The following is an 11,967-nucleotide window of genomic DNA, read 5'->3' on the forward strand; positions in this document are numbered from 1 at the left end:
ACCCTATAGCAAAATTGGTAGGGAATTAGGAAAAATACAAAGCAAATTAATTAACTGAAATGGACAAACTTTTATTCCTCTATGCACATCAAAAGCTTTGCAAGGGAGATTCCTGTTTCAGGCATTCCTTCCTAATTGTTTAAATCACCATGATTCAAACCAGAACCACCAGAACTAGAGTATGAATAATGTCTTTCTTCAAAAAATCTGGACTTTGCAAAATATGAAATATTCAACAAAATATAAGATGATACATTTCTGAAGTATCTTTAGACTTATATGGACATAGAAGTTTATTTTCAAAGCTACTGATGTTGCTTTTAAAAACTCATGACATGGTCAGCACATTTTCCGAGCATCAAAAGCCAGTGACATCATAGTGGAAATTAAGGGAGAAAATGCTAGTTCAGCAGTGCAGAAATTGCTTCTTCAATCTCACGTAGCTGCAAAAGTTAATGGAACTATGGATAATAAATTATGACCAAGGAGACGCTGGCTGTACTACTTTCCTGGCTTCTACTGCAAACAACATACCACCTCCACAGCTAGAAGGCCACACAAAAACGTTTGAAGTGTATAATTCAAAAAAGCACACTGAGCAAGCAGGCTTTATTATCTATTTTGCCTGGAAAGTTTCAGATGTTTCAAACGACTCTATGCACTGAGGTTTTTTGTCCTCCATTTGTACTCCACACACTTTTACCTGAAGCACTACTAGAGACACTTGCTCTATGTGAAATGCCCTGGGTCTGGGGATGTCTGAAGAAGTAGTTGTGAATTCTGACAGGCAACTCCAATATGTTACTTTTAAAAGACAGTGTTTACTGTTGGATTAGAATTTAATAAACTGCATTATCAACAAATGAAGTTTGCAAGGTAATCTGGGCTGAATCACAATTTCTTAGGATAGTGAGAAGAAGGAGGGCAAGGCAAAAATGCAACAAACATATTTAACAATTTTAAGGAATTTTTACAACAATGTATTGAAGATACACAAGAAAAATGTTTTCTCTATCAATCAATGACCTTATCTTTTCACTTGCATATAGTCTTTTTATAAAGTGGAAGGGGAACGATGCAGATTCTTAAAGAAAATTGGGACATAGATAGGTAACTCTGTCTCATTTCCCTTAAGTTGTAATTATGACACAAGACATAGCATAGCAGTAAGGTGTAAATATATTTGTGTGTATGTACATCAGGTATGGGCAAACACAGGCCTGTGAGTTGGATTCAGCCCCTTGGGCTCTTTCCTCCAATCCCAGAACCAGTCGTATATCAAACCCTCCTCTCGGCAAGAGGACGCAACGGGCAGTCACATCCTCCTGCCAAAAGGAGGGTGTGACACACAGCTGCGAAGGGAGAAGGGCTCTCCCGAGAGCCCTATGCAGCCTCATGTCACATCCTCCTCTCGGCAGGAGGACTCGGCGGGCAGCCACATCCTCCTGCCAAGAGAGCCCTACATAGTCTCGGGTGAGCCCCTCCATGTCAACTGTGCCTCCCAGCCTCCCCTGCCCCAACCCAATTGTTAACAATCTTAACAATTTATACCAGGAGCTACAATATAAATAATAATTGGAAATAGAAATGGAAACCTGCAAACAATCCTGTTTTCATCTCGGCAGGGAAAGCTGCTTTTGGAAAGCATTTCCACTTTTCCTGACTCAAACAAAATTGCACAATTATATTTTAATGTGATAAGCCCATGCTAAGCCACTATTCACCCCCCATTGCAACAGAACATTATGCATGAGAGGAAAAAAAAACCCCTTAACATTACACTTTGAATACATTCTAGGTAATAAATAAGACTGCTCAAACATTCAAAGTTAAGTTCAGGCAACTTCGGATCCCTTAATTATAAGAATGGCTATTGTCTTTTCACTGTCCCAGGTACACCTTTCCTGCTTCCATTAGTACCAACCTACCAAAAATTGTCAGTGCTAGCAATTCTACAAGCTACAAATGTCTGAGGCCAACCAGACACTTTTCACTGGACCTCAGACACTTTCACCACCCTTATTTTACTCAGAGCAAATCTGCCTCTGAAAAATGTTAATACGTATGTCAAAAAAGTCTAAAGAAAGCCTATTTTGACAATTTCCTTCCAGCTGTAATTGTAGGCCATAGAGATCAAGTATATTTGTCCATAGCATTTCCACATTACAGAAAGAAGAAATAGTTCCCAGTCCAATGGGGATGTAATTCTGTCAAGTGAGAAATCACCTGTGTGCTAAGCTTTTATACAGCTAATTGCTAAAGTTGTTCATTTAATGGGCACTGGTGATTACAGAGTTTTGCTTAAAAGGAGCATTGATGGTATTTGATGGCTATTAGGTACTGCTTACACAATACCAGCTTCAGCGAAGGCAACAGAGAATTGCCAGCAGCTGGAAATATAGGCTGAATTTTCAAATTTTTGCAATGGACTGATAAGGAGACACAGCTGTTTCTTTGGAATGAGTGGAAGCATCAAATTACTGTAATCCTTCCTTCCTTGATAATACTTCTATACATATTTGCAAATTTATGTATAAGTAGATACTACAGTTATGCACCAGCACAAGAAATACTCTACATAAAACTAAAGAAACTGAATAATATCTAAGTTAAAAAAAAACCTACAGAAAATGTGTATTTCTCCTAAAAACATTGTCAAGATAACACATCCTTATCTAGGTTAAAACTTTGAAATACAGCCATAACTTACAGAACAGCTGTTCACCTATAGTGTACAACAGTGGTTTCTAACCTGTTCTAACCAGGGACAACTTGACCAGGGACCACTCTCCAACATTAGTACCAAAGGGGTTACAAATCAGTTTTTGGTCAACTTTAGATTTGGTTATTTGGGGTGATGATTCAGAAAATTGCATTGGATAGTCCACATCAACTCTAGTTTCTGATACAGATCTTATGCCACCCAGTAATTGCCATCTGTTCACACACAGAAAGCCATATTTAATAACCTAGAGCTGATGTGGTAATACTAATCTTTCGTGGGTAGTCAGCCTCTCCCCTCCTGGCATCCTCGTTACCTCGGTAATATAAGAAGGTTTTGTGAGACCAGTCTCTCCTATTGCTGCATGGTTTCAAGGCAATGATGTAGTAATGGTGAAGACGGGATCCCCATTACCGTTCTTGTGGATCACTGGTGGTCCATGAACCACAGGTTGGGAATCACTGGTCTACACTAAGATAAAACGAATCTGGCTTGGTTTCTTTTTGACATTGTCTATTCATGTCTGACTCTGTGGGTGGTGGTGCACATCTCCATTTCTAAGCCAAAGAGCTGGCACTGTCAGTAGATGCCTCCAAGGTCATGTGGCCAGCATCACTGCATGGAGCACCATTACCTTCCCACCGAAGTGGTACCTATTGATCTACTCACATTTGCATGTTTTCAAACTGCTAGGGGGACTAACAATGGGAGCTCACCCCATCTGTGGATTTGAACTGTTGACCTTTGGATCAGCAAATTGGCAGTTTAACCTATTGTGCCATCAGAGTGCTGTATCATCTCTGAAAATAATTTTGACTTCTTAAAAAGCAATGAAGCACTTAGAAACAAATGCAGTCATCGCAAATAGTCAACATGGATTTATCAAAAACAAGTCATGCCAGACTAATCTGATCTCTTTCTTCGATAGAGCTATAAGCTGGGTAGATGCGGGGAATGCCGTGGATGTAGCGTACCTGGATTTCAGTAAGGCCTTCGACAAGGTCCCCCATGACCTTCTGGCAAGGAAACTAGTCCAATGTGGGCTAGGCAAAACTACGGTGAGGTGGATCTGTAATTGGTTAAGTGGACGAACACAGAGAGTGCTCACTAATGCTTCCTCTTCATCTTGGAAAGAAGTGACAAGTGGAGTGCCGCAGGGTTCCGTCCTGGGCCCGGTCCTGTTCAACATCTTTATTAATGACTTAGATGAAGGGCTTAGAAGGCATGATCATCAAGTTTGCAGACGACACCAAATTGGGAGGGATAACCAATAGTCCAGAGGACAGGAGCAGAATTCAAAACGATCTTGACAGATTAGAGAGATGGGCCAAAACTAACAAAATGAAGTTCAACAGTGACAAATGCAAGATACTCCACTTTGGCAGAAAAAATGAAATGCAAAGATACAGAATGGGTGACGCCTGGCTCGAGAGCAGTACGTGTGAAAAAGATCTTGGAATCCTCGTGGACAACAAGTTAAACATGAGCCAACAATGTGATGTGGCGGCAAAAAAAGCCAATGGGATTTTGGCCTGCATCAATAGGAGCATAGTGTCTAGATCTAAGGAAGTAATGCTACCCCTCTATTCTGCTTTGGTTAGACCACATCTGGAATATTGTGTCCAATTCTGGGCACCACAATTCAAGAGAGATATTGACAAGCTGGAATGTGTCCAGAGGAGAGCGACTAAAATGATCAAGGGTCTGGAGAACAAGCCCTATGAGGAGCGGCTTAGGGAACTGGGCATGTTTAGCCTGAAGAAGAGAAGGCTGAGAGGAGATATGATAGCCATGTATAAATATGTGAGAGGAAGCCACAGGGAGGAGGGAGCAAGCTTGTTTTCTGCTTCCTTGGAGACTAGGACGCGGAACAATGGCTTCAAACTACAAGAGAGGAGATTCCATCTGAACATTAGGAAGAACTTCCTGACTGTGAGAGCCGTTCAGCAGTGGAACTCTCTGCCCCGGAGTGTGGTGGAGGCTCCTTCTTTGGAAGCTTTTAAGCAGAGGCTAGATGGCCATTTGTCAGGGGTGATTTGAATGCAATATTCCTGCTTCTTGGCAGGGGGTTGGACTGGATGGCCCATGAGGTCTCTTCCAACTCTTTGATTCTATGATTCTATGAATGCACTCTTTTGACAGGGTTACTTAATAAAATATTCTTCTTCTGAAAGCATAGCTTTTCCAAGGTTTTCATTGACTTACAGAATGAAAAGTTAAGAGAACAAAAGGTCACAGATGAGGCAAGAAAACTATCAGCTTCATCAAGTTTCCTCCTTTCTCAGTCTTGCACAGACTTGTAGGTAATTATCACATTTAAACAAAAATACAAAGAATTTATAGAGCCCAATTCTAGTTGAGCTGCTATAAGAATGCAGATGTTCTACTCCTTTGTGGAGTCATAAACCATTTCTGAATTAAAAGCACTCTAGTCTTGTACACATGTCAATTACAGGTCCCACCCTAAACTTTACACTTGGAGTCGCCCTAACTCTGAACCAACTTGAAGGCACACAAGAATCCTAATTACCGTGACTATTTCATCAGCCAAAAGCAGGCCCACTACTGAAATACTAATAAATTTGAGTTTATGTTGATTAATTGTTCATTTTAAATACTGGATTGTTCTTACATGGCTTTTTTTTTTTTTGCACTACAATGAAGATAAGATTTTTTTTCAACCTATAGTCGCTCCCCAACCCCTAACAGTGAACAGTTGTTTGAAATGTTTGAGGGCCCTTGGTATGGATGCAGCCTAAATTAGATACATGGAATACTACACAAATATTGCATATCTTCTGTTAGACCACAAAAAGTAGATAAGCTTTGTACACAGCAGACTTCTCCAAACTAGTGTACCCCCAACTTTTTAGACTAAAATGTCCAGACTTGTCCTCCTTGGACAAGTACAACATTCAGACAAAATGGCCATAGGTTATTCTGGCTGGATTATAGAAGTTCTAACCCCATCTGGAGAACCTTGTCTTGGAAAAATTTAGGATTATATGCTCTTTAAACCATATTACAACAAACATAGTATGTAGTGAAATCTTGCTTTATAAGCAAACCAACTTATGATTTTTTTGAGATATGAGCCATGATCATTTTTGCTTTGATATGCTAGACGAGATATGAGTTAAGAGCTAGTGCGAGAGTACACCACCCACCAACTTAAACAGGGCTTTAAGGGAGCAGCCAGGAAAGCTCCTTGCTCTTGTCCTTGCTGTTATTTCTGCAATCCCAAGGCTTTGGGAGATTGTAGGAAAGCTGAGGGGCCAGGAGTCTATCATCCATAAACTTCTATCCTGATTAAAATAGTCAAGTACATAGATACCTGTCACTCTAATTGATATTTGGAGAATAATTTTATTGAAGTTTCCCCTCATAACAGGAAAATGAAACTTATCTTTTTGGCTTATAACCTCAGAATAAATTATGACGTCAAGGCATTGAACCAAGTGCCTATTAGGATTCAAGCACATCCCTTGAAACGTATTAAGGTGGCACTAAATCAACCGATAAATACTAGAATTTACTTTGGCGCATTTGAAGCAAAGAGGAACAATTCTAGTCAAAATAATGTTAATAAGGTGATATTTCTTTATATTCTTTTATTATGTATTAATGTTTATACATTATTTGTTATTTATAAAGTACATTTTTCATATTTAAAAACACAAAACAAACCAAATTGGTGTGGTTTTAGAGTGCTGGAACAGATTAATAGCATTTCAATGGGGAAAATTGATTTGACATAAGAGCCATTTCAGTTAAGAGCTCAGACACGGAACAAGTTAAACTTGTAAGTCAAGGCCTTACTATATTAATTTATTGCAGTGCTTCTCAAGCTACATGAGGTATAAGAAACATTTTTTCCTAATATGCCAGGAAAGTACCAGTATTCTAATGTATTGTCACCAAAAAATAAATAAATCTAGAAACTCACTGCAGGCCAGCGACTGATGCCTCTCAGACTAGCTCTAGTCCAGGACTATCACTTTAGTAACACTAATCGAAAGGAAACTCCAGCAGTCTGTGGCAGAACTACTTCATGGTCACCATCATTTCAAGAACAAGCATATAACATTTCTAATCCCCAGATATAAAGATTAAACTTTATGTGCTAGCTTCCTATGTTCAATCAATGGCTTTCTACAAAAATAAACATTTGATGTAGCAGAATCAAATCTAAAGGGACTTGATTAATAGATGTCTGGCATTTCTTAGCCTTCTTCAAAGAGAACTCAATCATAGAGCAAAAGGTATGCAGTTCAAAGCCGGCCTTGAACTGTTGTGGCTAGACAACAAACTGCCACAAAAGCACACGAAATAAAGCCCTTAATGTGCACCAGTGCTCTGTGGTTTGTGTAATCACCATCTGCAACTCAAACACTTTCCCAGATTTCCTATGTAATCATCTGCACAGTGAAAAATTTTTCTTCAATACTGGTTTGAAACAGCATTAAATGGTCAGTGTTGCTGGGGCCAAATTAGATTTTTAAGAATGCTGAGGGGAAGAAAATCAAATACTGTACTTAGAAATGTTCTTTTTAGATACCATGCATAAATTGCTAAAAAACCCAGATAAATAGATCCTAAAACAAATCAAGCTTAACATGACCCTAAAAGCCAATACGACTATACTGTTGCACTATGCTCATATTATGAGAAGACAGACCCCACTACAAAGGTAATTTCAGGGAAGGAAAAAAGAAAAGCCACATTCCAGATGGCTAGACACAATCTAAGAGCCGTCGCAAACTAGGTTCCTGCGGGAGAAAACCTTGCTAGCATGTCCCTGACGTCATGAGCCTGTGCCTCTCTCCCCGCCCCTTTCTCTTTGCCAGCGTGGTTTTTCCTTTGCTAGGGCAGCATTGCCCGCATTTTCTCTCAGTTGAATTCTGCCAACTGAGAGAAAATGCGGGCAATGCTGCCCCAGCAAAGGAAAAACCACGCTGGCAAAGAGAAAGGGGCGGGGAGAGAGGCGCAGGCTCATGACGTCAGGGACGTGCTAGCAAGGTTTGCTCCCGCAGGAACCTAGTTTGCGGCGGCTCTAAGAAGCCATGGCCTTATTCTGAAACATTGGCTTACTTTTTGAATGCAGTTAGCAAGTGATACAATGGCCTGATTAAAGTGATGTTAGTGAAGCAGTGGTGACAGTGGAGTTTTGCCACACTGTTCACAGAAGACCGCCATGACAGAGTGGAAGGATTAAGATAATAAATGACTCCTCCTCTCTTGAAGTTTAAGATTGCTCCTAACTTGTTTCTTGAAGTTGAGGATTGTGTCTTACTTGCTTCCCTCCCAATCAAACAATTATTTCATTTCACATACTTATTGGATATAATATTAACTCAAAATATTTTTTTACATTTATTTACTCTACGTATTGAATAAACATGCTAAATTAGATCATGCTTGATTTAGGGCATTATAAACTTTTCAGAAACTTCTCATAGTGACCCTCATATATCCTAAAGTATAAAATAATGTGGATTTGGTCATCATTATAATGTCTCAGTATTTCACCAAAAGGCATCTGTTCAGAGGCAATCAGGTTTGAAATTTGTAGATTCCTACTGCCTTGAAGGCCTAGACAATGGTAAGATAAGGACTGAAAGAATGAGTCTCCTAAAGACACAGAAAAAAGGTGTTATCTGTTCACAAAAGGAATTGAGACAAGCAGGGCAGCTGCTGTCCTCAGGCAAAGAACCTGGTGCTGGGGTAAATAAAAGAGTAATTACAATTATGCTGGAGGACAGGGGAATCTTCCAGCCATTCTACCATGTAAGCTATCTAGTGTTTTTGCCACCACATCTCCTTGTAACTTTTGCAGATTTGTAATCATTTATTTCTACTCTTCACTGGTTATTTCCCCTCTTTTACCTTCAAACATGCCACTTTTTCCTCTATTCTTCCAAAGAAGACTTGAAGAAATAAACTGCCTTGAATCATCACCCCCCTACTGTCATTTCCCTTCCTCTGGACATTCCTAAAGTGTAACATTTGTCATAACTCTCTTCTAATCCCCCCTTCCCAGGAAGTCTAAATTCACCCTTCTTTATTCCTCTGAAACTCCCTTCACCAGAACGACTAATGATCACTTTGCTGCCAAATACAAAAACCTCTACATGTCTTTTGACTGTGCTGGTGCTATTCAAACAATTAATTGAACACTCATTCTTGATTTCCCCTGTTCTAGATTTATACATTCTCCTCCTGTATAATTGCTTAGTCAGCTTTTCAAAGGAAAGTTCTTCTGGATTCCCTCAAGACCAGAGGAAGAACTTTCTGCTATCGCCCTCCCGCTTAATCTACGGATGAGCTCCTAATACATGAAAACATTCATTACCATGCAAAAATTAATGGTACAATTCCCCCCCCCCAACCTTTATCCCTGAATTCTGTCCCACAATCTCGTTATATCTCTGATATTTCCACTTGATTGCCAGTGATGTTTCAAAGACCAAATTCTGTGTGGCTTCGTAAGTTATTCTTTATTCAGATACTCTTGCTCTTGGCTGAAATCACTAACATGGACACTGCTGAAGAGGCACAAAGACTTGGCTTTATCATGGCTCCTTCTACCCATCCATATCCAGACGCTTCTTTCATCAAGTCCCTTCTCTATGGGCAATATTGCAAAAATGCAGGCTTTCTCTCTTCCACACTGAAAACTGTGGCACTGACATCTTAGATTTGTAAACTTTTCCAGACACTTGTGACTAATATTTTCCTCTTTAATTTTGAACTGACACATTTCAGACGTTTAATCTCCCTGGCTGCTCTTGTCATGGGATACAGCAAATCTGCTGTATTCACCAGTTCAGGAAGTCCCTAAATAGACTCAGAAGTGGAGTGAGCAGTTCACCAGACAATCTGGCAAAATGGCACTACCTAGAAGAATCCTCCACCTTAAGCCTGTGGAGCAGAACAAACAACTCCGCATCTGGATGCTTGCCCACAATGCCCTGCCTCATGCACAGAGGAAGAATGGTTTAAAGCCTTGACAATGTGGTCGCTGTTGCCCGTTTTTGGTCTAAAATTATTTAGCCACTTGTGTTTCTGTTATTTTATCAGTTTTATACTTATTTATGCAATGCTTTTGATACAAAATAAATAAAACCAGTCCCCTATTTAATTTTCTAGCCAGCAACAAATCCTTGCTTTATCAGCAGTTTTCTGCAGTCTGACCATCTGCTTCTTTATCATCCCACTTTTGATGCTGTAATATATTACTACCCATGACCTTTGCTCTTCCAGTTTCACTACTTGCTCCTTTGAATGATACCACCCTCCCCCCCTCTTTGCTGACCCCCAAGACCCCCAGAACAACTACAAAATCCTACTTCTCTATACAACCTCAAAACTAATCATTTTTGTACAGCCTGCGGTCGTTTCTATAAGATTTCATTCTCTATTAAATATAAACTTAAGATGAAATCATATTCCACAGCACGTCTATTGATCCTCATTTTCAATTTCTTCTCCATGCTCTGTTGCTTCCTCCTGTAAGATATGTGATCGAAAGCTCCAAAGATTAGAAAAATAGCAGGAATACTTGTTGCCATGAGACAAATACTAGTTATTATTTCATGCCTGCACTCACCCTGTTAGGAATTCACACACAATGCATTCAAATTCAAGGAAGTAGCCATGTGAGTCTGAAATAGCGTCCGAGGTCCCGTCTACACTAACGATTTAATACAGTTTCAAACTGGTAATGGTAAGAATGGTTTAGCTGTGCAGATGATTACTCAGGAAATCCTGGAAGCAGTGTGAGGACTGGATGATGATGGCACAAACCACAGAACACTGATGCTCATCAAACAAAAATGAACATGTGTATGTATGTAAAGCACTGAGCTGCTGAGCTTGTTGAAAGGTCACAGGTTTGATACCGGGGGAGCGGCGTGAGCTTCCGCTGTCAGCCCTAGCTTCTGCCAACCTAGCAGTTTGAAAACATGCAAAATGTGAGTAGATCAATAGATACCGCTTTAGCGGGAAGGTAACGGCGCTCCACGCAGTCATGCCGGCCACATGACCTTGGAGGTGTCTACAGACAACGCCGGCTCTTTGGCTTAGAAATGGAGATGAGCACCACACCCCAGAGTCAGACATGACTGGACTTAATGTCAGGGGACTACCTTTACCTTATGGAGCCCCCCCCCCCCGGTGGCGCAGTGGGTTAAACTGCTGAGCTTGTTGACTGAAAGACTGCAGCTTCGAATTTGGAGAGCGGCGTGAGCTTCCGCTGTCAGTCACAGCTTCTGCCAACCTAGTAGTTCGAAAACATGCAAATGTGAGTAGATCAATAGGTACCGCTCTGGCCAAACACCAGCTCTTCAGCTTAGAAAAGGAGATGAACACCAACCCCCAGAGTCGGACATGACTGGACTTAATGTCTGGGGACAACTTTTATATGAATATATTATATTATATTCCATGATCCTGGAAGTAATTCTATTCAGGACTGCAAGCCCCATCAACCGTAGTCAGGATATAGGCTAATGCGAGGCAACAGTCTCCCGTCACCTGGAGGCCCACAATTGAACAAAGCAAAGCCACGCCAAGGCAAGCGGCGCTCTTAATCGCAATTTCATTACCTGGGCCTGGTTTTCTTCAGCTTGGTCGTCAAAAGAAGCGCGATATACTGACCCTTTCTTTGCTTTCTGAGAGAAACTTCAAGCGACCTGGGTCTGAGCGAGAAGAAGGGCTCGCGCTCTCTCCCCTCTCCGGCGCGCGCCGCTTCCGCTCTGGCCAACGGCAGCGACTCTGGCAGAAACGGCCGCTTTCAAGTTTGAATCCTCACAGCCGAAGGCCTCCCGCCGTTCTGATTGGCTGCGCTGTCTCAGTCGACTGAAGCCGTGACGACACGACCTCCGCTTCCGACGCCAACTGCAACAAAGGAGGGGAGGGGGGGAATGTTGCGCAACTCCAGAGCGGGACGCTGCGGGCGCCTTCTTTCTCAAGGGCAAGCCTGCCCTCACTTCAGTTCACCTCCTCGCTCTACCGCTGCCCCTCTTCGAAAGAACAGCACGCGCCACCAAGAGTTGTTGCTCACCCCGTTGAAGCTCCACATTTTTAAAGCACAAAAGGCACCTTTGGGTTCCTTGACTGCGTTTGGTGGTGTGAATTCGTATTTAATCTTTTAAATCCAGGGTGTCCCAAAAGTCACCATATGTAGGGAAACTTGTAGTTAAATGTACCTTTATTTACAAAATATTCATTACAAACTGTTGCAA

The 11,967-nt window shown here is 41.1% G+C and overlaps 1 protein-coding gene across 1 annotated transcript in view; it reads right to left on the reverse strand.

Moving 5' to 3' along the window:
- Positions 1–11,548, reverse strand: part of RACGAP1 (Rac GTPase activating protein 1) — a 37,190-nt gene extending 25,642 nt beyond the window's left edge. The window contains exon 1 of the mRNA XM_060764043.2: positions 11,329–11,548. The gene's annotated coding sequence lies outside the window, so the exon portion shown is untranslated. The remainder of the gene's footprint in view (positions 1–11,328) is intronic.
- Between the last annotated feature and the right edge of the window lie 419 nt (positions 11,549–11,967).

The sequence above is a fragment of the Anolis sagrei genome, chromosome 2 (genome assembly GCF_037176765.1).
Source record: "Anolis sagrei isolate rAnoSag1 chromosome 2, rAnoSag1.mat, whole genome shotgun sequence".
In the NCBI taxonomy this organism is placed as follows: Eukaryota; Metazoa; Chordata; class Lepidosauria; order Squamata; family Dactyloidae; genus Anolis; species Anolis sagrei.